The sequence below is a fragment of the Pteropus vampyrus genome, unplaced genomic scaffold, assembly GCF_000151845.1.
Source record: "Pteropus vampyrus isolate Shadow unplaced genomic scaffold, Pvam_2.0 Scaffold378, whole genome shotgun sequence".
NCBI lineage: Eukaryota > Metazoa > Chordata > Mammalia > Chiroptera > Pteropodidae > Pteropus > Pteropus vampyrus.
The window spans coordinates 287,938-289,261 of record NW_011889159.1 but is presented as its reverse complement, the minus strand read 5'-3'; positions in this window follow the sequence as shown (position 1 = coordinate 289,261).

Here is a 1,324-nt window from a genome sequence, read left to right as displayed (position 1 = left end):
CAGGAATGGGGAGCATGGCAGAGGGAATGCAGTTAGCATTAATATGATGGCTAAGTGGAAGGCCAGAGGAGGGAGGGAGCAATTGGGGGGATCATTTTATGAACATTATAGATGTCTAACCAATGTACTGTATACTTGAAACTAATTTAAATAAGTAAATTTATAGATATATTAAAAAAAACCCAAGAAGGACCAGAGGAAAAATCCACAAAACCCAACCAAAATAAAAAAAACAGAAATGCAAGGACAAGGAAACAATGAAAATACTGAGCTACCAGAAAGCAAAACATAAAATGGCTATAGGAAAACCTCATACTTCAATAATCACCCTAAATGTAAATGGACTGAACTCACCAATAAAAAGGCACAGAGTTGAAGATTGGATCAAAAAACAAACCCCAACCATATCCTGCCTCCAGGAGACACATCTTAGCTCCAAAGACAAAAAAGACTCAAAGTGAAAGGGTGGAAAATGATATTTCAAGCAAATGGCATTCAGAGAAAAGTGGGAGTAGCAGTACTAATATTGAATGAAACAGACTTCAAAATAAAAAAGGTAAAGAAAGATAATGAGGACACTTCATAATGATAAAAGAAATTGTGCACCAAGAAGACATAACACCTATTAATACCAAAGCTCCCAATCAGGGAGCCCCAAAATATAAAAAGCAATTGCTAACGGAACTAAAGGGAGAAACAGACCAAAACATTATCGTAGTAGGGGACTTAAATAACCCACTGTTGGATATGCACAGACCATCCAAACAGAAAATCAATAAGGAAATAACATCCTTAAATGACACATTAGACCAACTGGACACAATCAACATTGACAGAGCCTTTCATTCCAAAATAGCTGCTTATAGATTCTTCTCTAGCACATATGGAACATTCTCAAGAATTGACTACATACTGGGACACAGAGAGAGCCTCAACAAATATAAGAGAGTTGAAATCATACCACCATATTTCCTGATCATAATGCTTTGAAGCTGGAGATCAACTGAAAAAAGAAAGTGGGAAGAACCACAAATACATGAAGATTAAACAACATGCTACTGAAGAATAACTGGATCAGAGAAGAAATAAAAAGAGAGATCAAGAGATACATAGAAATGACCAATTATGATAGTACAACATATCAAAACTTTTGGGACATGGCAAAAGTAGTCATAAGAGGAAAGTTCATATCATTATAGGCCTATCTAAAAAACAAAGATGAGTCCAAATAAACAACCTAATGCTTCATCTTAAAAAAAACTAGAAAAGGAAGAACAGATGAAGCCTAAGGTCAGCAGAAGCAAAGAAATAATCAGGATTAGAG